Below are 24,574 nucleotides of genomic sequence, written 5' to 3' on the forward strand. Positions count from 1 at the left end.
TGAGCTCACTTTCTTCAATTGGGTTGCTTGTCTGTCACTCAAGAAGGGGTGGGCGCAGCTGCCGGTGGAGGCGAGAAACTCCGGCCCTTCCGCCCAGCAAGTAGAGGCGTCTTGAAGAAACAGGAGCCTTTTCCCCGCCGGTACGGGGTCTGGAGGAACGTGATTTCCTAGCAAACGCAAGAGGCAGCTTTCTTTTTCCCCCAGACTTTTTTTTTTCTTTTTGGTATGCAGTCTTAGAGTGAAGGAAAAGGCTTTGGTTCCCTGCGTCAAATCATAGGTTGTGAGCTGTAAGCGGTCCTCTGGTGGCCTCCGCTCTGTGCCCTGCGGCCACTTACCGCACACTCAACAGTGGGGATAGCTGTGGTTTGGGGAACTGAGTGGGAGTGACAGTCGTGTCAGAGGCTGTGAGCAGCCGCGCTGCTCACCCCCGGGTTGGGCTGACCGTGGGCGCTGAGCAGAAGCAGAAGGGTGCAGCTCAGCTGTCCTTTTGGAAGGGATCCGTGGGAGGTGGCATTCGTCACTGCACCTGCGGTTCGGAACAAGGCCGGGCACCGCGCCAAGGACTCACTCCTGCTGTCTCTCTTCATGCTCACAGCAGCCCTGTGGTGGAGGGAGCACCCTGATCCCTTTGCTGCAGACGAGGAAACTGAGGCCCAGAGAGGGTCCGAGATCTTACAGCTGGTGCGGGGCAGAGCAAGACGCCAACCTATGCCTGTTGGATTCCAAAGTTTATACTTTAATCGTTCGTCTGGCAGATTCTTACAACAATCCTGGGAGGTGTGTATTCTGTTGTCCCTTTGCAGATAAAGAAACTGATACTCAGCAAAGAGACTACGTAGTGACTACCGCTTATAGGGCACTGCACAGTCTGCAAAGCAGTTTTACGTGTTGTTTCATTTGATCCTCAAAACATCTTGGAATTAAAGACATTTTTGTTAGTCCTATTTTACAGGTGAATAAAGTGAGGCTTGGGGAGGCTGAGGCTTAGCCATAGCTAACATTGCTAAAGCTCTGGCAGGGGTTACTCTTTCTCCTTACCGGCTGGCCCCAGCCTTGACCTTGTGATGATAATGATGATGTGCTAGGGGACGGAGCCACAGCACAGAAGGTTTCGAATGTTACCTGCTGACTTGGGACACTCATTTCATACTCTTACGGGAAAGGGAAATTATTTTCTCCGTTCCTTTTATTACTAACTTCGATAGCAGGGAGGGCTGTTAGAGCCAAACCTGCACTCACACAACACTGAGGATGAAAGCCTTAAATTTTGTATCCTGGGTGCCTCATTTTGCTTCATTCTAGTCCTGACCCTGCTTAATACACATTTTATCCAAGGAATGAATCACTCACTTTAACTTGACAAGACTGTGTAATTTTTTTGCTGATATTGCCAGTGCAGGTTCTTTGATTGCAAGTCTTAGGAATCAATTCTGGCTAACTTTACCTGAAAAGGATTTTATTGGCAGGCTAGTGTCTAACTCACAGAGGTAACAGGAAGCTGGAGAATCAGACTTAGAAAAGGACAGAAAGCAGAGATGCTTTGAGAGTTTAGGCAGGCAAGTGAATCAATTCCATGTTTTTCTTCCCTTTCTTGACCAGAGCTTTCTTTGATGAGTCAAGGTCCCTGAAGAAAGGGTTCCATTGGCTGAGCTCAGGTAACAGGTCCACACTTTAGATAAGGAGGGCAGGCACCTTGATGGACAGCTCCACTAAGACTGCACAGAAGTACAGAGTTCCAGATCCCTCTTCCTGAACCTCAACTGCTTCCAGTGGGCAACTAGGTTTAGGTGCCCTGTTTTCAGGCTGGGATCAAATAGGAGGAGTTCCTGCAGTGGAATGTCACGATTACACAAATGCAATTGTGTCTGGCATGTGGGGGAGCATAGTGGAGATCCCGAGCTTTGGAACCTTACAGACATTTGTGCTATTTACCAGCTGTTTGTCCTTGGGTAAGTTACTAGATCTCTCTGAGCCTGTCTCCTCGTGTGTACAATGGGGAGAATAACGGTACCAGCCTTAATGGATTGTTGTGAGAAGTGAGATCACTGCAAAGGTACAACACTTAGCAAAATGTCTGCATGTAAGTGCTCAATAAGTTGTAAGTTCTAAAATTGTAACCTTCTAGTAGGCTTTCCATAACTACTTATTGTGTGAGTGAATTATCTACCCCTCATTTCTCTAATCCATTTGACTTTTGTTTGTTTCTTGTTTTTGAGACAGTCTCCCTCTGTCACTCAGGCTGGAATGCAGTGGCATGATCTTGGTTCACTGCAACCTTCGCCTCCCAGGTTCAAGAGACTCTCCTGCCTCAGCCTCCCAAGTAGCTGGGACTACAGGTGTGCACCACCACACCCGGCTAATTTTTGTATGTTTAGTAGAGACGGAGCTTCACCATGTTGGCCAGGTGGGTCGCGAACTCCTGACCTCAAGTGATCCGCCTGCTTCAGCCTCCCAGAGTGCTGGGATTATAGGCATGAGCCACCACACCCGGCCAGTATGGCCCGGGAGCTTAGAGACAAAATCTTTACCATGGTCCACAAGACCCTAGATAATCTGGCACTTTACTTCTCAGACTTAATCTATTCCTACTCTCTCCCTAACTTATTGTTTGAGTCTCACATACTAATTTCACATTCTGTGAACAGTTTCTTCTCATCCCTGTGCCTTTGCACTTGCTGTTCCCTCTCCTGGAATGCTCTTCCCCCAGCTCATCACATGGCTTCCATCTTTACTTTATGCAGGCCATGTTCTGTTACCTCCTCCTCCAAGTCTTCCCTGACAACTCTGTCTCCTATCATCCAGCCCCTCCACCCCTCTTCTTCCCTTAACCTCCTCTAATCTTCTCCCTAGCACTGCATGTCATATTACCTTTTTTGTTTTCTGACTTCCACATTAGTTGTAAGCTCCATGACAGCAGAGATGTTGACTGTCTTGTTCATAGCTATAGCTCTGCTACCTAGAACATATCTATTATAGTACATAATATGGGGTCAATATCTTTTTTGACCATGTGAAATAATGGTTGCATCACTGAATAAACAAAAGTGACCCACGGGTAAATGGAAGGTCTCTATGAACTTGACTTATACTGAAATCATTCTAAACACCTACAGATTAATCATGGCCCTTCTCATATAGAATTATTGTCAAATACAACCCCTGCCACCACACCAAAAGGCTTTTTTCATTTTTTTGAGATGGAGTCTTGCTCTGTTGCCTAGGCTGAAGTGCAGTGGTGCATTCTCGGCTCACTGCAACTTGCACCCCCTAGGTTCAAGCAATTCTCCCACCTCAGCCTCCTGAGTAGATAGGATTGCAGACACCTGCTGCCACGCCCAGCTAATTTATTTATTCATTTTGTATTTTTATTAGAGATGGGGCTTCACCACGTTGGCCAGGCTGGTCTCGAACTTCTGACCTCAAATGATCTGCCCACCTTGGCCTCCCAGAGTGCTGGGATTACAGGCGTGAGCCACTGTGCCTGTCCCAAAAGGATTTTTACATGGTAGCTCATAAACGTCAAAACCTTCATTTATCTGCTAAAGGAAATAGAACTAGCATTTATCATGGGTTTACTATGTGCCAAGAGTTATACTGGATTCCATTATACACATTATCACACTTAAAACTGTCAACTTTCTATGGCATATTAGTGTGCCCATTTTGCAGATGAGAAAGATTGAGGATCAGAGATGTGAAGAGCTTGCTAAGGCACCACAGCCTGGCTGGTACCCAGTCTGACTTCGCAGTGCATGTCTTTCTCTTGATACTACTCAGTGGAAACAGCATTCCACTGGGCATTTAATTCTTCATTCTTTTTTTCACACTTATTCATCCTGGATATAGATGAAACTATGTATTAAGGTCTTTACATGATTTATCTCATTTGATCCTCATGTTTCTACAAAGCACATACTATCACCTTTATTTTACAAACAAGGAAACTGAGGCACAGAGACTTTAGATGTTTGCCCACGGTTACCTGGTTGAGTGGTGAAGCCAGTATTTAAACCCGGCTCTATTTAATTTCAAGGCCTCTGTCTTTTCTGCAATAGCACACAGTCTCCATCAAGACCACTCTGTGACTCAGATAGAAAAAGAAGAAAAATGGCTAAAACAGGCAAATAAAGTATCAGTAAGAAAATTCATGGTGACTTAGTTCTTGAAACGGGAAGCAAAAGGGCAGGAGGCAGTCAGTCAGTCTAGCACCAGTGCTTGCAAGCTAGAGATTCACATAACATGGTTACTTAATTTGCAAAGACCGCTCTTCCAGAACTGGGGGGTTATGGTGTACTTGTGTGAGTAGAGCCCAGGAAGGGACTGGACTCTCCTGGTGAGCAGTGGCTGTCAGCCCCGGGAGGGCGTGCTCAAGCCGCCTGCGGGAGACCAGCACCCTCTGCTGGCATCGAAAGCCACCTTCCAACACAAAGCAAGCCGGGTGTGTGTGTGTGGGGGGGGGGGGGGGGCATTGGGGAAACAATGAGATTTGAAATTTTTCATTTCTTTTTTTTTTGAGACAGGGTCTCTGTGTGTGTGTGTGTGTGTGTGTGTGTGTGTGTGTGTGTGTGTCATTGGGGAAGCAATGAGATTTGAAAAATTTTTTTTTTTTTTAGAGAGGGTCTTGCTGTGTGTGTGTGTCTGTGGTCGCATTGAGGAAGCAATGAGATTTTAATTTTTTTTTCTTTTTTTTTTTGAGATGGGGTGTTGCTTTGTCACCCAGGCTGGAGTGCAGTGGCACAATCATGGCTCACTGTAGCCTCAACCTCCTGGGCTCAAACAATCCTCCTACCTCAGCCTCCGGAGTAGCTGTGACTAGAAGTGTGCGCCACCATGCCCAGGTAATTTTAAAGCTTTTTTGTAAAGATGGGGATCTCATTATGTTTGTTACCCAGGGAACTCCTGGGCTCAAGTGATCCCCTGCCTTGGCCTCCCAAAGTTTTGGGATTACAGGCATGAGCCACTGCAGCTGGCTGAGATTTGCAAGAATTCTATCGCATGCAGTAAATAAAAATAATAGCTGCCACTTAGCAATATAACATTGGGGTGGGGAGCAGGGGCTGTTTTAAGGATTTTACATCAATTTATTTACTCCTAGGTACTTTATATACTGCATCTAATTTAACCTTTACCCTAACCCCCTGAATTAGGAATTATTGTTATGACTTCGATTTTTCACATGAGGAAGCTGACAGAGAGATTAGGTCATTTGCTGTAACGCTATTAAGTGGCAGATCTGGGGCTTGAACGAGTGGACTCTGACCTTCCAGGTCTGTGCCCTGGAAACGACCACATTGTCCTTCTTTGAGTCTGGAGTGCCCCTTGGCAACTCTCGTACAGAGCCTCACTCAGAGCAGACACACAGCAAGGGCTCAGTGCTTCTGAAAATAGTAACCAGGCTGGTACTTGGTGGTGAGTTTACTGCTTTTTGTATTCAAGCTCAGGGAGGCTGTAGACTCGCTGGGTGGCTGACCTTAGAACTCCCTGCATCTGTCTGAACCAGAGATAAGCCCCCAGCCAGTGCTCAGCTTGGCCCCTGGGATCTGCTTGTCCAATAGTAACAACATTACAATAGTACATTGTGTTTGAGTACGACAAAGCAGACAGTCCTAATGAACGATGCAAAACATTTAGTACCCAGGGAGGCACCAGTACTGACAGATGAGAACAGACAGCCCCCTCACTCCCCATCGTCCCAGGAGACAGTCCCCCTGCCTCCCCCACAGTATAGCCAAGGCTTTAACCCTTTTACTTACTGGAATGTGGGGAGACGAGGGCATTGGAGGTGGAAGATGAGGTCAGGGCTGCTGGGAAGAGTGGTTTGAGGCAGCTACTATTTACCAATGAATATGGAAGAATTTCAATATTTTAACAGTTGGTGTGGCTATGCTGGCTGAATGCCGCCATCCTTACTGTGGGTCCTGGGGTAATAGTGGAAACTAACTCATGCAGGGGTTACACGAGGAAAAGCAAGTAAAGGTGCTGCTTCTACTTCAGAGCAGGTGTTCAGTCAATGAGCATTGGTCTTAATGGCCTGAACAGCGGGGGTTGTTGGGGTGGGGAGAATGAGCTAGTCTTGCTGACTCCGGACCTCGTCTTACCATCCATCGCTTTCATCTTCTTCAATTGTAGCTGGGTCCTGGAACCCAGAGCCTGGGGTGGGTTGGGGGTTCCTTAACCAGTCTGTGGTCACTTTGCTTCACTAGACACCTCCCTGAGTTTTACAGAACTGGCTCAGTTTGTCCAGAGCCACTGCCCATTTGTTGAAAAATTGAGGCAGCCATGATAGAGGAAGGGAAGGCTTGGCTGTGGAGGGCTGGCTGCGGGAGGTGACCATATGGTGAGGCTCTGGTTTATCTAGGAAGAAACTCTACATTCTATCTGTTCTTTCCATGAACATTTGTGGTGCTTGGTGTCTGCTAGTGGCTGTATGTTAGTGATCAAAACAAACATGGTCCCTGTCCTCCTGGCATTCACAGTGACACAGTGGAAACAGACAGCATATAAACAAACAAACAAACATATCAGTGTGATTATAAACATGATAAATGTAATAGGAAAACGATGAGGCTCACTTCCCCACATTCCAGCAATCAAAGCAGGAGGAAAGTGTAGTCATGGAGGTCCTCCCCCTGGAGGTGATGATTCTATTGGGACCTGGTGGATGAATAGGAGTTTTCCAGGTAAGGAGTGAAGGGTGGGGTATTCCAGGTAGAAGGAAAAGAAAAAAAAAATCATGACTTCAACTGGGTGGTTGGATTACAAAAGCAGAGAGAAGAGAAGAGAACAGAAGGGTTAATTAAGCAGAAGGCAGTTACTAAGGGCCTTGTTAGCCCTGCTGTGGAGAGGGTTATTTTATTCTATGTATAATAGGAATCCGTTGGAAGGTTGTAAACGGGAATGACAAAATCTGATTTAAGTTTTGAAAAATATCTAGTTGGTTGCTGTGACCAGATTGTGTTGAGACTAGCTTGTAGAATACAAAGATGGAAGCAAGAAGTCCAAGTGGGATGCGAATATTAAAAAGCCCCCACCCTCATAGGAAAAGACTGATTGTTCTAAGGTCTTAGTAATAAGTAACCGACAGAACTGGTCTTAAACCTAATAGGTTAATAGCAACTCATCTCACTGAATCTGCATCTGAAACCAATGAGTCAGTGATAGTCTGTCCTTTGAGAATCAGCCAAGCTGCCCCAGATTCACTGCAGTGAGTATGTTTCTCAGGCTGGTGTCACCCCTCTCTCTGCTTGGAAACCAACCTCATCCCAAAACAAATTCTTCCCCAAACCTATATAAGATTAACAGTTCGTTTTGCTCAACCAGACTATACCTGACCATCAAACGGCTCCTGTGCGTAAAGAAGCAAGAAATGCAGCTGGTTGTAGACACTAAGGGATGGTTTTATCCTCCAGTAGAGGTTGCCTTAGACTGATCAGGCTGCTACAACAAAATACCATAGGCTGAGTGGCTTAGAAGCAACAAATATTTATTTATTACAGTTCTAGGGGCTGCGAAGTCCAACATCAAAGTGTCATCAGATTTGATGTCTAATGAGGGCTACTTTATTGGTTCACAGATGGCCATCTTCTCACTGTGTCCTCACATGGCAGAAGGCGAAAGGAGCTCTCTGAAGTCTGTTTTATAAGGGCACCAATCACAGGCCGGACGTGGTGGCTCACGCCTATAATCCCAGCACTTTGGGAGGCCGAGGCGGGCAGCTCATGAGGTCAGGAGATCGAGACCATCCTGGCTAACACGGTGAAACCCTGTCTCTACTAAAAATACAAAAATTAGCCGGGCGCGGTGGCAGGGTCCTGTAGTCCAAGCTACTCGGGAGGCTGAGGCAGGAGGATGGTGGGAACCCGGGAGGTGGAGCTTGCAGTGAGCCAAGATCATGCCACTGCACTCCAACCTGGGTGACAGAGTGAGACTCCGTCTCCAAAAAAAAAAAAAAAAAAAAGCAAAAAAAACCGTATATATATGTAAATATCAAAGTCAATTGATAGTGTTATCCAACTCTTCTATGTCCTTCCTGACTTTTTAACACCTTTATGGGCTTATTATTATAACTTTTTTTTTTGACATGGAGTCTCACTCTGTAGCACAGGCTGGAGTGCAGTGGTGCAATCTCAGCTCACTGCAACTTCCATCTCTTGGGTCCTGATTCAAGCATTTCTCCTTCCTCAGCCTCCTGAGTAGCTGGGATTATAGGCACGTGCCACCATGCCCAGCTAATTTTTGTATTTTTAGTAGAGATGTGGTTTCACCATGTTGGACAGGCTGGTCTTGAACTCCTGACCTGGTGATCTGCCTGCCTCGGCCTCCCAAAGTGCTGGGATTACAGGTGTGAACCACTGCACCTGGCCTATACATCTTTTTTTTTAACAGTGTATAACTCGAATTTATCACAGTTGACCTTCAAGTAATGATATACAAATTCATATATATGAACCTGATGTATATTAGAACTTTGTATCAGAACCTTGTTTATATAATGTATGTAATGATATGCAAATTCCTAAGAACCTTACACCAGAATAACCTAGCATTCTCCTTCTAGCCTTCCTACTATTGTCATACATTTTATGTCTACATATGTTATAAAGCTCACAATACATTGTTGTTATTTCTGCTTTAAATAGCTATGTTTGGCTGGGCATAGTAGCTCATGCTTGTAATCTCAGCACTCTGGGAGGCCAAGACACTAGGATTACTTGAGACCAGGAGTTCAAGATCAGTCTGGGCAACATAGTGAGAACTCATCTCTATTAAAAATTAAAAAAAAAAAAAATTAGCAGGGCATGGTGGCACATACCTGTTGTCGCAGCTGCTTGGAAGGCTGAAGTGGGAAGATTGCTTGAGCCTGGGAAATGGAGACTGCAGTGAGCTGGGATCCTTCCTCTGTACTTCAGTCTGGGTGACAGAGTGAGACCCCGTCTGAAAAAGAAAAACAACAGCAGCTTATGTTCAAAATAGGTTTAAAAATTAAGGAAAACAATCTATTATATTTATTCACATATTTACTTACTCTTTGTTCTTTTGTATAGATTTAATTTTCTTCTCATTATCATTTTTTTCTGCCTGAATAATTTCCTTTAATATTTTTGTAGTGCAGTTCTGCTGGTGATGAATTTTCTCAACTTTTGTATGTCAGAAGAGTATTCATTTTACCTTTGTTTTTGAAAGATGTTATTTTTGTGTGTAGATTTGTAGGTTGACAGTCACCTTTTTTTTTCTTTCGGTACTTAAAAGATACTGCTTTATTGTCTTTTGAGTTGTATTGTTTCAGATGAGAATTCCCTGTCAGCCTTATCTTTGTTCCTCTTTATGGAATATGCCTTTTTACTCTAGCTGCTCGTAAAGTTTTTTTTTTTTTTTTCTTTTGTTTTTATTTTTGAGACAGGGTATTGCTTTGTTGCCCAGGCTGGAGTGCAGTGGTGTGATCACAGTTCACTGCAACCTCCAACTCCCATGCTCAAATGATCCTCCCATCTCAGCCTCCCAGGTAGCTAGGAGTATAAGCATACACTACTATGCCTGGCTAATTTTTAAAATTTTTTTGTAGAGAAAAAGTCTTGCCATGTTGCCCATGCTGGTCTTAAACTCCTGGGTTGAAGCGATTCTCCCATCTTGGCCTCCCAAAGCACTGGGATTACAGGCATGAGACATTGCTCCTGTCCATAAGGTTTTCTCTTTATTACTGTTTTTTTGTTGTTGTTGTTGTTTTGTTTTGTTTTGTTTTTTTGACAGAGTCTTGGTCTCTTGCCTAGGCTGGAGTGCAGTGGTGCAATCTTGGCTCACTGCAACCTCCGCCTCCTGGTTCAAGCAATTCTCCTGCCTCAGCCTCCCAAGTACCTGGGGTTACGGGCATGAGCCACTGCACCTGGCTAATTTTTGAATTTTTAGTAGAGACAGAGTTTTGCCATGTTGGCCAGATTGGTCTCCAACTCCTGGCCTCAAGCAATCCACCCTCCTCAGCCTCCCAAAGTGCTGGGATTATAGGTGTTAGCCACTGCTCCTGGCTAAGATCCCGTCTCTAAATAAAAAAAGGAAATTCAGAATATGTGGAATACAGAACACCAAAGGCCAAAGTTATTTACCTCTCTGAGGTAATCTCTGTAAACAATTTGATATATATCCTTTCAAATTCATACTTGCTATTCATATATATACACATATATATGCATACATTGACATATTCCCCCTTCCCTGCTGTCATGCTATTAGAATCTTCTTTGTTTTGTACAAATTGGACCAACTCTATGTTCTTTACTGGCCCATATTTCTCCTATTCAGTGATATGTTATGAATATGTGTTTAAGTCAATTTATGCAACTCTTCAATATCATTTTAAAAGGTTACAATACACGATCATATGAAGGTATTACAATTTTTTCCAGCAGTTCCCTTTTGCACATGTAATAATTTCCATTGATTTGCCAGCAAGAACATTCTCATGTCATGGCTAAATCCTTTTGTACAGACCTCCTTAATTATTCCCTTAAAATAAACTTTTAAATAAAGTTGCTAGATTAGTCTCGTTTCTTAAAAAGTTCTTTTTTGGTAGTTTATATGTAACACTGTAGTTTTATATGTACTTACAAATAGCTAGAGTGCCAGTAAAAAATGTGATAAAATTAAACTCTTTCACATATGCCAAAAATATTTTGATTTAGTGCTTCATTAAGTGCATGATTACGTCTCTCTATCTTTTGATTTACCTTTTATCTTTACAGTTTTCAGCCGAGATACTTAGAGGTCACATAGTAAATTCTTTTTTTAATAATCTCCATCTTTCTAAATTTGGTGAATCACAGTAAGTTATTTTTAGGTTGTTGAAAGCTGTGTGGCTCTGTTCTAAATTTGAGCCCAGAAATCATGCCACATACAAAATATGCTTTGTCTTCCAACATCAGAGTGTCTGGTAGAAGGTGACTGTTCTTGAAACTTAAAAAATCTAAATAGGACAAGAAGAGAATCTGGAAAATATTTCTGTTTCTGATAATATGGCTCAGGAGGTACTCTGCAAACCCTCTCTCATAAAATAGACATGCTGGATAGTCCTTGCAAAGACATACTTGGACTTGCCAAAAAAAAAAGAAAATCCAGAATCTCTAAGAATGAAGATGAAGTGAAAATCAGAAGGGCTACTATGAGAATGCGGAAGCAGCCCCAGTTATCAAGGGACGTGTTCATGTGTTCAGTAAAAAGTTTCAAACCTAAAAAAAAGTTGAGAATAATATAATTGCTTTACATGTACACATCATCAACAATTTATCATTCATGGCATGACCAGTTTTTTTTGTTTGTTTTAAGGTAGGGTTTTGCTGTGCTTGCCCAGGCTGGAGTGCAGTGCAAGATCTTGACTCACTGCAACTTCTGCCTCCCGAATTCAAGCAATTCTCCTCCCTCAGCCTCCCCAGTAGCTGGGATGCCTGGCACCACATCTGGCTAATTTTTTATTTTTAGTAGAGACGGGGTTTCACCACATTGGCCAGGCTGGTCTTGAACTCCTGACCTCAGGTGATTTGCCCGCCTTGGCCTCCCCACGTGCTGGGATTACAGGCATGAGCCACCGCACCTGGCCACAGCCAGCTTTGTTTCATTTATATTCCCACTTCATTTATATACATTCCTTCTTTCTCTGAATTATTGTGAAGTAAAACCTATACATCATATCATTTTTTAATTACCTTGTATGTATCTGTAGAAGACAAAGAATTTTAAAAAATATATTCACAATGTCATTAAACGCCAAAAAATTAATATATTCTGAAAATAGCCACAAATCCAGAGTTCACATTTTCTTGACTTTCTCATAAGTGATTTTTTTCTAGGTTACCTATTTCAATCAGATACCTGTTGGCTTATATTTACTTTAGCGCAAGGAAAAACTTCAAACTGCAAGAGGAGTCCCTCCAAATACAGAAAGGAGCAGTATTTTAAGAGGTATGTTAACTAAAATGTGGCAATGTAAGGAGCAGAGCAGGAAGAGCCTTTAAGTTCAAAACGTACAAGTCAATTTCATAGTCAGGTTCCGTGGTCCTTCCGCAACAGCCTCTGGCATCTGTTTTCTCTACAATGGCGGTAACAATAGTAGCTATTTCAGAGCAGGAAAAGGCTTACAGCAGTGCTAGAAGAGGGTCGTGGCTACGTAAAGTTTAGCTATTTGTATATTGTAACAAACCTACAATTTTTTTTATGTTTTGCCAATAATAGATTTCTTTTGGAAAAGTAGCTGCCTCCTGTTGGGGACACCGCAGTTCCACTAAGTGAGCATTGGTGTCTGCTAACCTTTGCCTCTGTTTCTCTCAGTAATACACTGTCAAGCTGTTCCTTGATTTAGCAAATTTATATACTTTATTTTTCATTCCCTCCCCCCTTTCCCTGAGACACAGTCCCGCTTTGTCGCCCAGCCCGGCCCGCAGCAGCGCCATCATGGCTCACCGCCACCTCCACCCCCGGCTCAAGCAATCCTCCTCCATCAGCCTTCACAGGAGCGGGGACCACCTGCGGGGCCCACGAGGCGAGGCCCTGCTGATCTTTGTGGCTTTTGTTTTGTTTTGTTTTTCCGTTAAGAGACCGGGTTTCGGGCCAGGCGCAGTGACTCCGGCCTGTAATCCCAGCACCCGGGAGGCCGACGCGGCGGATCACCCGAGGGGAGGAGCTGGAGACCAGCCGGACCAACGTGGAGAAACCCCGTCTCTACCAAACAAATAAACTCCCAGCACTGTGGGAGGCCGAGGCGGGCGGATCACGAGGTCCGCAGATCGAGACCATCCTGGCTAACACGGTGAAACCCCGTCTCTACTAAAAATACAAAAACAATTCCCGGGCCTGATGGCGGCGCCTGCAGTCCCAGCTGCTCCGGAGGCTGAGGCGGGAGAATGGCGGGAACCCGGGAGGCGGAGCTTGCAGTGAGCCGAGATCGCGCCGCTCACTCCAGCCTGGGCGACAGCGAGACTCCGTCTCAAAAATAATAATAATAAATTTAAAAACAAATAAAAAACTAAAAATTAAAAACTAACCGGGCATGGTGGCTCAGGCCGCAAGCCCAGCCACTCGGGAGGCTGAGGCAGGAGAACCACCCAAACCCGGGAGGCGGAGGCCCGGGCGAGCCGAGACCGGCCACTGCACTCCCGCCTGGGCCACAGGAGCCAGACTCCGAGCTCTCAAAAAAACCAACGAAAAAGACACCGGGTTTCACCGTGTTGCCCAGGCGGGTCTGGAACTCCCAGGCTCCAGCGAACCGCCGCGCTTGGCCGTCCAAAGTCCCGGGATCACAGCGTGAGCCACCACGCCAGGCCGATCACGCCTGTAATCCCAGCACTTTGGAAGGCCGAGGTGGGTGGATCAGGAGTTCCAGAGTTCAGGAGTTCCAGACCAGCCTGATCCACATGCTGAAACCCCGTCTCTACCAAAAATACAAAAAAGTTAGCTGCGTGTGCGGCGGGCGCCCGTAATCCCGGCTATCAGGAGGCGGAGGTTGCGCTGCGCGGGGACGGCGCCACCGCACTCCAGCCTGGGTGAGAGTGAGGGTCCGTCTCAAAAAAATAAAAATAAAAACCAATTGGGTCGTGCGCGCTGGCTCACGCCTGCAATCACAGCACCCCCGGAGGCCGAGGCGGGCGAGAGTAACCGGAGGTCGGGAGTTTGAGGCCAGCCTGACCAACAGGGAGAAACCCCGTCCGTACCAAAAAAAAAAAATCAGCCGGGCATGGTGGCTCAGACCTGCAATCCCAGCCACTTGGGAGGCTGAGGGAGGAGAACAACCCAAACTCAGGAGGTGGAGGCCACGGCCAGCGGAAACCACATCACTGCACTCCAGCCTGAGCAACAAGAGTGAAACTCCAGCCTCAAAAAAAGTAAAAAAGAGACCATGTTGCCCTGGCGGGTCTGGAACTCCTAGGCTCAAGTGATCCCCGGCGCTCAGCGTCCAAAGTCCTGGGATCACAAGTCCTGGGATCAAAGTCCTGGGATCACAAGCCAGGCCGATCTATTCCTTTCTGATTAATAAATTGAGCCGGGCGCGGTGGCTCAGGCCTGAAGTCCTGTATCAGGATTTTTAAGGAATTAGAGAGACTGATGGGGTTTAGGAGGATATTTATTAATTATTTAGGTGCACCTGCCCTGTCGATTAACATTTAAAGCAGAGAGTTCTGAACAGAGTTATCTTTTAAGCCTTTTGTGGGACGGAGGTAGATCTGTGCTGGGGGAAGCATATTATAGAAGTGAGAAACAAAGATAGTTATTTAATTGAAACATGTATTATATTATTTTTTGCTTTTTTAGGAAAAATATGTTTTGTGACTTGAGTTTATTTGTTTAGTGACCTTGTAGTTGCACAGTTAGGGAATTAGGGTTTTTATAATGCCCCGGAGGAGAAGATAGATAAGGCTCACTAGCCTTAGAAAAACAGGTAGGTAGTTTTTTTAAAGGACTCCTGCTGTTCCTCTTTCTCAGGGGGAAATGGTTTTTTTTACATACAACTGCGTTTTTGCATACATATTTTTTAATTTCTTTTAATTCCTGTTCCAATCCCAGTACCCCGGGAGGCTGAGGCAGGCGGATAACCCGAGGTTGGGAGTTTGAGACCAGCCCAACAAATATGGAGAAACCCCATCTCCACCAAAATAAATAAATAAATAAATAAATAATAAATAAAATACAAAATTAGCCAGGCATGGTGGCTCACACCTGCAATCCCAGCCACTCGGGAGGCTGAGGCAGGAGAACCACCCAAACCCAGGAGGTGGAGAACATGGTGAGCCGAGACCATGCCACTGCACTCCAGCCTGGGCAACAAGAGCAAAAATCCACCTCAAAAAAAAAAAAAGAGAGAGAGACTGGGTTTCACCATGTTGCCCAGGCTGGTCTGGAACTCCTAGGCTCAAGTGATCCTTCACGCTCAGCCATCCAAAGTCCTGGGATCAAAAGTGTGAGCCACCACATCAGGCCAATCATGCCTGTAACCCCAGCACTTTGGGAGGTCAAGGCAGGTGGACCACCTGACGTCAGGAGTTTGAGACCAGCCTGGCCAACATGGTGAAGCTTCATCTCTACTAAAAATACAAAAATTAGCCAAGTGTGGTGGTGTGCACCTGTAATCCCAGCTGCTCAGGAGGCTGAGGCAGGGGAATCACTTGAACCCGGGAGGCAGAGGTTGTAGTGAGCCGAGATCGCACAACTGCACTCCAGCCTGGGTAGCAGAGCTTCGTCTTACTAAGGGAGGAGACAACCCCTCATATTGTCTTATGCCCAATTTCTGCCTCCAAAGAAAGAAGAAGTAAAAACTAAGAGTCAGAAATGAAATCCACAGGCAGACAGCCCGGTGCCACACCCTGGGCCTAGTAGTTAAAGATCAACCCCTGACGTACCTGGTTCTGTTATCTATAGATTACAGACATCGTATGGAAAAGCACTGTGAAAATCCCTATCTTGTTTTGTTCCGATCTAATTACCGGTGCATGCAGCCCCCAGTCACGTACCCCCTGCTTGCTCAATCAATCACGACCCTCTCACAGGCACCCCCTTAGAGTTGTGAGCCCTTAAAAGGGACAGGAATTGCTCATTCGGGGAGCTCAGCTCTTGAGACTGAAGTCATCCGGCCGAATAAACCCCTTCCTTCTGTAACTCGGTGTCTGAGGAGTTTTGTCTGCCACTCATCCTGCTACATTTAATACTAATACTAATACTAATAATTGTGATTGTATTTAGAAATTCTTGAAATAAATTTTTAGCTACATCAGATCAATTTGGGTTCCTTCTTAAAATGACCATTTCATCTTTCGGTTCCTGTATTATTGTATTCCTTAAATTCCTTGGGTTGGGTTTCAACTTTCTCTTGAATCTCAATAATCCTCACTCCTATCCATATTCTGAATTCTGTGTTTGTCATTTCAGCCATTTCAGCTTGGTTAAGAGCATTGCTGGGAACTAGTGCAGTCATTTGGAGGTAAGAAGACACTCTGGTTTTTTGAATTACCATAGGTTTTACGCTGAGTCATTCTCTTATGTGTGGGCTGATGTTCCTTTAATCTTTGAAGTTACTTTCCTTTGGATGGGTTTTTTGGCTTGTATATTTGATGCCCTTGGGGGTTTGATTGTGGTATAACGTGGGTTCAGTTGATTGATTTTGTGTCTGGATCATTTTAGGGGGGCCAAGGCTCAGCTCAGCACTCCCAGGCTACCTGCTCTAACTCTGGGGAACTGGTTGTAGGCTCCCAGCTTTCTTTTCTGGCCCCCTGATTTAGGAATTTGCTGCACTAGAGGAGCCAAGGTGTTTCTGGTCCACTGACCCCCAACATTCCAACGGGGGGTGTCAGCCAGTGTTACTGGGGCAATGGCACGGGATTTGTGCTCACTCATGCAGCCAGCAGCTACAGCAGCACAGTGGGGTGCACGCACATCCGCTGGGGAGGGGCGCTGGGGAGCGCAGGGTAGCAGCATTCCTGCACATGCTCTCACACTGGCAGTGGCATGGCAGGGATGAGGAACTTGTGGGGGCAGGGTTGCTGGTGTCCATGTGTGCATCCATACCAGCAACAGCAGTGGCATGATGGGGGCAGAGTTGCCAGTGTCCGTGCATGCGTTTGCACTGGTGATTGCAGTGGGGTGGCAGGGGCAGGGTTATCAGTGTCTGTGTACGTGTTCCTCCTGGCAGTGGCGACATGGCAGAGTGACCACACATCAGCAGGGGTGGAGGGCAGCAGTCGCAGTGGCACGGTGTGATACCTGCACACATGTGCACCAGCATGGTAGGCAAGATCTGCCCATGCGAGTGTGCTGGCAAAGCAGTGGGGGAAGAGGCCATGGGTACACTGGTGTGCATCGGCAGAGGCCAGTCTGCTCGAGCTTCCAAAAGGTTAGGTGCAGTCCACCAGCAAGGGAGCTGTGATGAGGGTCCCTGGGAAGCACCCTGATTGGGCATCCAAGGCTGTGCTGCAAACAGGCATGGGCAGGCTGGGACCTCAGGAGAGGCCAGCAGACAAGGGGGCACTCATATCAGACTGAGCAAGACCAAGGGCAAGACCATCCTGCCCTGTCCAGGTCCAACAGTCACGCTAAGGCTAAAATCTCCTAGAGGAGCATGGCGAACCTTGGGGGACAGATGTCACTGGCCACGCTCCACTGTAGCCATTCCCACGCCAAATCCTCTGGGCTCTGCACAGGCTGGAGTCCTGCCCCTACTACCTCTCTAGGTAGCTCTTCCTGTCAGCTCAAGTATCTGTGAGGGTTGTGGGGGTTCCTGCAGCTAGGATTGTGGAAGTTCATGCTGAGAGTTGGCCACTCCTCACCTGTTCAGTTTACTCCTTCCTCAGGAGGTGCTAGGAGCAAGGAACAAGTCCTGGTGCTCAGAAACCCCGTGTAGGGTTCCCAGCTTCCTCCCCCTTCAGTCCAGCATCTGTGTCCTCCCTCTGTCCACTCTCAACGCTTTTGTTCTGAAGAGCTGCTCAGAGTGTGCAAGTCTCTCTCAGCGTCCCAGTATCTTTGTGGGAGAAGATTCCTCCTGGCTGCATCTACTCAGCCATCTTGGCTCCTCCTCAAGAATTTCATAATACAATCAAAAGCATTAGCAGCAGAATAGGCCAAGCAAAAGAAAGAATCACAGAGCCTGATATGGTTTGGATCGTGTCCCTGAATCTCACGTTGAATCATAATTCCTCACATTGGAGGTGGGTCCTGATGGGAAGGTGATTTGATCACGGGAGCAGTTTCTCGTGAATGGTTTAGCACCATCTATCTGGGTACTGTGCTCGCAAGAGTGAGTGAGTTCTCATAAAATCTGGTTAAAAGTGTATAGCACCGCTCCCCTCACTCCCTCTTGCTCCTACTCCGGCCACGTGAAGTACATGCTCTCCCTTTGCCTTCCACCATGAATGGAAGCTTCCTGAGGCCTTCCCAGAAGCCAAGCAGATGCCAGCACCATGCTTCCTGTACAGCCTGTGGAACTGTGAGCCAGTTAAACCTCTTTTCTTCATAAATTACCCAGTCTCAGGTACTTCTTTATAGCAATGCATGAATGGACTAATACAGAAAATTGATAAAGTGAAGCATTACTATAAAGATACCTCAAAATGTGGAGGCAGCTCTGGAACTGGGTAATGGGCAGCAGCTGGGAGAGTGTGGAGGGCACAGAAGAAGAGAGGAAGATGAGGGAAAGTTTGGAACTTCCTAGAGACTGGTTGAATGGTTGTGACCAAAATGCTCATAATGATATGGACAGTGAAGTCCAGTCTGATGAGGTCTCAGATGGAAACGAGGAATTTACTGGGAAATGGAGCAAAGGTCACACTCGTGACACATAGCAAAGAACATGGCTGCGTTGTGTCCACACCCCAAGGATTCATGGAAGGACAAACAAGAATGATGACCTAGGGTATCTGTCAGAATAAATTCTTAAGCAGCAAAGTGTTCAAGAAGTGTCATGGCTGGGTTTTTTTGTTTTTTTTGTTTTGTTTTGTTTTTTTGGGGGGGGTTGTTGAGACAGAGTCTCACTCTGTCACAAGGGCTGGAATGCAGTGGCACCATCTCAGCTCACTGCAACCTCCACCTCCTAGGTTCAGTGAGCCTGGTCAGCATGGCTGCTTTTTAACAGTCTATGACCAGTTTTGGAAGTAAAAGAATGGCCGGGCACAGTGGCTCACACCTGTAATCCCAGCACTTTGGGAGGCCGAAGCGGGCAGATCACAAGGTCGGAAGATCAAGACCATCTTGGCTAATGCGGTGAAACCTCGTCTCCACTAAAAACTACAAAAAAATTAGGCTGGCGTGGTGGTGGGCGCCTGTAGTCCCAGCTACTTCGGAGGATGAGGCAGGAGAATGGTGTGAACCCAGGAGGTGGAGCTTGCAGTGAGCCGAGATTGTGCCACTGCACTCCAGCCTGCGCAACAAAGTGAGACTCCGTCTCAAAAAAAAAACAAAAACAAAACAAAACAAAAAAGAAAGTAAGAGAATGACTTAAAGGTGGAATTTATAATTAAAAGGGAAATAAACCATTAAAATTTGGAAATTTTCCAGCCTTGCTATGTGGTAGAAAAGGAAAGAGCATTTTCAGACAAGGAATTCAAGGGGGCAGTGGAGCAACCTCTTGCTAGAGACATAGGCAGAGACAAAAGGGAGCCAGGGGCTAATAATAGTCAAGGCCATGGAGGAAAGCCCTAGAGGCATTTTAGAATCTTCAAGGACACCCCTCTCATCACAGGTCCAGAGGTCTAGGGGGACAGTATGTTTTTGGGTACCAGGCCCCAGGTGCCACAGCTTTGTGCCACCTTGGAGTGCTGCTTCCATATCCAAGCCACTCTGACTCTAGCCACAGCCCAAATAGCCTCAAGTATAGCTTGGGCTGCTGCTCCACAGGGTGAAGTCAGAAGCCTTGGCAGCTTCCACATGTGTTAAGTCTGCAAAATGCAAGTGTGGTGGAGCCTTGGAAGCTTCAGGTCACCCAGCTGTCAGAGGGTGTGCCAGGAATCCAGGCGCCCAAGCAGAAGGCTGCTACAAGGGCAGAACCCCCAAAGAGAGACTCAACTCAGGCAATTCTGAGTGGGATAGTGGGGTTGAGGGCCCCACAAAAAAAAAAAAAAAAAAAAGCCTATAGTAGGACAATGCCTAATGGCGCTGTGGGAACAGGGCTGCCACCTTCCAGACCCAGGAACAGGAGAGCCACCAGCAGTGTCCACCCTCAGCCTGGAAAAGTCATTGAGCTCCAACCTGTGCGAGTAGCCAGGTGGGCTGCGCCCAGCAGAGCCATGGGGGTGGGAATGTCCAGGGCCTTGGAGGAGCCACCTCTTGCCCCATGGTGCCCAGGATACAGTACATGGACCCAAATATTATTTTGGAGCTTAAAGGTTTCATGCCTTCGCTAATAGGTTTCAGTCTTGCATGGCCAATTTCAGTCTTGCAATAACCCTTTCTTTTGGCCAGTTTCTCACTTTTGAAATAAGAACGCTTACCCAGTATCTGTCTCACCATTCTATCTTAAAAGCAAATAACTTGTTTTTAGTTGTACAGGCTTACAGGTGTAAAAACTTTGCCTTGAATCTCAAATGAGACTTTAGACTTTGGACTTACAAGTTGATGATTGGAACAAGCCTTTGGGGACTATTAGGAAAGGGTGATTATATTTTGCAATGTGAGAAGTACATATTATTTGGGGGGCCTGAGGTAAAATGATAAAGTTTGGATATTTGTTCCCTCCAAATATCCAAATATCATGTTAAAATTTGTACCCAGTGTGGAGGAAGGACCTAACAGGAGGTATTTGTGTCATGAGGACAAACCCCGCATGAATGGTTGATGCCATCCTCTCTGTAATGAATGAATTCTCTCTCTTAATTCCTGTGATCACTGAATGTTTAAAAGAGCCTGGAACTCCCCTCCTTGCTCTCTTGCTTCTGCTGTCTCATCTGTGATTCTGCACACAGGGCACCCCTTCACCTTCCACCGGGGTGAAAGCCCCCGGGACACTCACCAGGTGCAGACGCAGGGGACTTGCTTCTCAGACAAGCTGCACAACTGTGAGCTAAATAAACCTCTTTTCTTTATCAATTACCCAGCCTCAGGTATTCCTTTAGAGCAAAACAAAAACAGACTCAGATAGAAAAGACACAAAAAGAAATGAAGAACAAATCTGAGAAATTTCATTCCAATAGCATGTTGTCAACACTGGATTACAGAGTGCTCTACGTATTAACCATTTCCATTCTCTGAAAGTAATGAGCACATGATGAACCTCTGAAAAAAGTTGTTTAGATTTCCCTTTTCTTTTTTTGAGACGAGCCTCACTCAGTTGCCCAGGCCGGACTGCAGTGACGCAATCTCAGCTCACTGCAACCTCCACTTCCTGGGTTCAAGCAATTCTCCTTCCTCACCCTCCAGAGTAGCTGGGACTACAGGTATGCACCACCACACCCAGATAATTTGTGTATTTTTAGTAGAGAAAGGGTTTTTACCATGTTGGCCAGGCTGGTCTCGAACTCTTTGCCTCAAGTGATCCACCCACCTTGGCCTTCCAAAGTGCTGTGATTACTGGCATGAGCCACGGTGCCTGGCCTAAATTTACCTTTTAAATATGCTTAGGTAAATACCTCATAATAACCTCTTTGGAACAATAAGAAGAAGAAATATCATTCAAGAGCATGTTGTCAACACTAAATTTCAGAGTTCTCTGAAATAATAAATAATTCCGTTCTCTGAAACAAACAAACAAAAAGCATATGATGCATCTCTACAGAAACTTGCTTCAATTTTACCTTTTAAATATTTGTATGTAGATACTTTATAAGAAGCCATAGGAACAAATGTAAGAATTCTTATTCAATAGCATGTTAATCAACAGTAGATCACAGAGTTCTTTAAGTGCTAAACACTCTCGTTCTCTGAAAGAAAACAGCACATGATGTACTTTGCCAAAGCTTGCTTAGATTTACCTTTTTTTGTTTTATTTTTGTTTTTTGTTTGTTTTTTGAGACAGGGTCTCACTCTGTCACCCAGGCTGGAGTGCAATGGCGCCATCTCAGCTTACTGCAACTTTTGCCTCCTGGACTCAAGCAATCCTTCCAACTCATCCCCAAAATAGTTGGGACCACAGGCACACACCACCACACCCAGCTAGTCTTTGTATTTTTCAGTAGAGATGGAGTTTCACCCTGTTGCCTGGGCTGGTCTCGAACTCCTCAGCTCAAGTTATCTGTCCCCCTCAGCCTCCTAAAGTGCTGGTATTGCAGGTGTGAGCCATCACTCCTGGCCTAGATTTACCTTTTAAATGTGTATATTTTAACACCTCATTTTAATTCCTTAGGAAAAATGTAAAAAAAATGTTATTCAATAGCATGTTATCAACAGTAGATTACAGAGTTGTTGCCATTAAGCCTTTCTGTTCTCTGACTGAAAACAGCACATGATGCATCTGTTAAGAATCGTGCTTGGACTTATCTTTTATGTTTTATCTTTTTTTTTTTTTTTTTTTTGAGACAGTCTTGCTCTGTCACCCAGGCTTTACTGTAATGGTACAATCATGGCTCACTGCAGCCTCAACCTCCTGGGCTCAGGTGATCGTCTCACCTCAGCCTCCTGAACAGCTGGAATTACAGGCACATGCCACCATGCCTGGATAATTTTTTTGTATTTTTTGTAGAGGTGGGATTTTGCCATGTTGTCCAGGCTAGTTTTGAACTCCCGGGCTCAAGCAGGCCACATGAGCCACCATGTCCAGCCAGACTTACCTTTCAAACACGTTTTGTAATACCTCATAATAAATCCTTAGAAACAAATGTAAAAAAGAAAAATCATTCATTAGCATGTTGTCAAAAAGAGACTTTTAAATTTTTTATGTTATAAACAATTCCATTCTCTGAAACAAAACCGCACGTGACACATCTCTGAAGAAGCTTGCTTATATTTATATTTTAAGTCTTTATATGTAAACACCTCATAATAACTCCTTGGGAACAAATAAGAAATTTTATTTAGCAGCATGTTATCAAAACTAAATTTCAGGCCAGGCACGGTGGCTCAGGCCTATAATCCCAGCTCTTTGGGAGACCGAGGAAGATGGATCACTTGAGCCCAGGAGTTCAAGACTAGCCTGGGCAATGTAGCAAGACCTCAACTCTACTAAAAATAAAAAATAAAACATAAAAACATTAGCCCAATGTGGTAGTACATATCTATGATCCCAGTGACATGGGAGACTGAGCTGGGAGGATTGCTTGAGCCTGGGAGGCAGGGGCTACAGTAAGCCAAGATAGTGCCACTGTAATTCAGTCTGGGTGACAGAGTAAGACTTTGCTTCAAAAAAAAGAAAAGAAAAGAAAAGAAAAACCACTAAATTTCAGATATCTCTTTGTGATAAATAGTTCATTTCCTGAAAGAAATCTGCCCATGGTGCCTTTCTGCCAAAGCTCACTTATGGTTACCTTTTAAATGTGTATATGTTAACACCTCATTATAAGCCCTCAGGAAAAGTATTTCAGTGTAAGAAATATCTTTCAATAGAATGTTGCCAACACTACATTACAGAGTTCTCTATGTAATAATACTTTCATATTCTGAAAAAAAAAATAGCATGTAATGCATCCTTAAAGAAGTTTACTTAGATTTACCTTTTAAACATGTATATGTAAATTTGTAATAACTCATCTGGAGCAAAGATAACAAAAATCATTCAATACCATGTTATCAACATTATATTTAAGAGTTCTTCTTTTTTTTTTTTTTTTTTATTTTTATTTTTTATTTTTTTTGAGACGGAGTCTTGCTCTGTCGCCCGGGCTGGAGTGCAGTGGCCGGATCTCAGCTCACTGCAAGCTCCGCCTCCCGGGTTTACGCCATTCTCCTGCCTCAGCCTCCCGAGTAGCGGGGACTACAGGCGCCCGCCACCTCGCCCGGCTAGTTTTTTGTGTTTTTAGTAGAGACGGGGTTTCACTGTGTTAGCCAGGATGGTCTCGATCTCCTGACCTCGTGATCCGCCCGTCTCGGCCTCCCAAAGTGCTGGGATTACAGGCTTGAGCCACCGCGCCCGGCCTTATATTTAAGAGTTCTTTGGCTGGGCGCAGTGGCTGTAATCCCAGCACTTTGGAAGGCCGAAGTGCACAGATCCCTTGAGGTCAGGAGTTTGAGACCAGCTTGGCCAACATGATGAAACCCTATCTCTATTAAAAATACAAAAATTAGCTGGGCATGGTGGTGCGTGCCTATAATCCCAGCTACTCAGGTGGCTGAGGCAGGAGAATCGCTTGAACCCAGGGGGCAGAGGTTGCAGTGAGCCGAGATCCTGCCATTGCACTCCAGCCTGGGTGACAGAATGAGACTCCATCTCAAAAAAAAAAGTTTTTTTTTATGTTAACCAATTTAATTATCTGAACAAAAGCAACATAATGCATTTTTGGAGAAACTCATTTATATTTACCTTTAAACAAGTATATGTAAACACCTCCCAGTAACTTCTGTGGAGTAAAGATCACGAACACCATACAATAGCATGTTGTCAACACTAGATTCCAAGTTCTCTGTGTAATGAATACTTCTATTCTCTGGGGGAAAAAAACAAATTACGCATCTTTGAAGAAGCTTCCTTAGATTTAGCTTTTAAGGCCGGGCGCGGTGGCTCAAGCCTGTAATCCCAGCACTTTGGGAGGCCGAGACGGGCGGATCACGAGGTCAGAAGATCGAGACCATCCTGGCTAACACGGTGAAACCCCGTCTCTACTAAAACTACAAAAAAACTAGCCGGGTGAGGTGGCGGGCGCCTGTAGTCCCAGTTACTCGGGAGGCTGAGGCAGGAGAATGGCATGAACCCGGGAGGCGGAGCTTGCAGTGAGCTGAGATCCGGCCACTGCACTCCAGCCTGGGCGACAGAGCGAGACTCCGTCTCAAAAAAAAAAAAAAAAAAAAAAAAGATTTAGCTTTTAAATGCACATGTGTAAACACCTCATAATAGCATTTTCAGAATAATGATAATATCATTCAAGACCATGTTGTTGAGACTACATTTCAGAGTTTTCTATGTAATCCCAAATCCATTCTCTAAAACAAAACAGGGCACAGTACATCTCTGATGAGGTTTGCTTAGCTTACT

General features: G+C 45.3%; 1 long non-coding RNA gene across 3 annotated transcripts; it reads left to right on the forward strand.

Annotated features, from left to right (window-relative positions):
* Positions 1–22: 22 nt before the first annotated feature.
* LOC119619360 (uncharacterized) lies at positions 23–19,586 on the forward strand. 3 transcript variants are annotated; one of them, XR_012091372.1, is made up of 5 exons: positions 23–140; positions 596–777; positions 4,697–4,838; positions 7,574–15,952; positions 17,319–19,586. It is a non-coding gene; the product is annotated as an uncharacterized lncRNA (long non-coding RNA). The 3 variants fall into 3 exon arrangements; XR_012091373.1 differs by having other exon boundaries at positions 12,577–19,586; XR_012091374.1 differs by having other exon boundaries at positions 15,901–19,586.
* The last annotated feature ends 4,988 nt before the right edge of the window (positions 19,587–24,574 follow it).

This window comes from Chlorocebus sabaeus, chromosome 26 (assembly GCF_047675955.1).
Source record: "Chlorocebus sabaeus isolate Y175 chromosome 26, mChlSab1.0.hap1, whole genome shotgun sequence".
Lineage (NCBI taxonomy): Eukaryota > Metazoa > Chordata > Mammalia > Primates > Cercopithecidae > Chlorocebus > Chlorocebus sabaeus.